Below are 537 nucleotides of genomic sequence, written 5' to 3'. Positions count from 1 at the left end.
GGAACCGGTCTGTATGTGGGATCTGAACCCTCGGCGGGAGCGCCACTGTGCTCCCAAGTGGTGCACTGTAGCAGTGCGCCACCGGGCCGGCCCTGAAATATTTTCTTTTTAAGCACGGTCTTATACTTTGTGTGTGTGTGTCTGTGTATATTCCATTCTTGAAAGAAATATAGAAATGCATATTCTGGAAAAGCATTGATACGTTTGCCCTTGTTGGTGAACAGTGTGAACAACAGATGGGCAGGCACCTCATCACTGTTACTAAACCCAGGTGTGCACTGTGTGGAAATGATGAAAATGATATTAACTGCCAGGCTTTTGATGGCCTACTCTGTACCCAAAACAATAAGTGGAAAGTTATTTGCTTTCCTGTAAATTTATACAAGTCTCCAAGGTGAGAATTCACCATATTTTAGAGAGAAAGCTTATACTCACATAAATTAAATAAAACCCCCTCAGTTACCAAAAAAAGAAAAAAAAAAAAAAGGTAAGGCAGGATTTTGAATTCAGGTTTTTCAGACTTAAAAACCTATCCTC

Source organism: Galeopterus variegatus, unplaced genomic scaffold (assembly GCF_000696425.1).
Source record: "Galeopterus variegatus unplaced genomic scaffold, G_variegatus-3.0.2 Scaffold3428, whole genome shotgun sequence".
Taxonomy (NCBI): Eukaryota; Metazoa; Chordata; class Mammalia; order Dermoptera; family Cynocephalidae; genus Galeopterus; species Galeopterus variegatus.
This window is presented reverse-complemented; position numbering follows the sequence as displayed.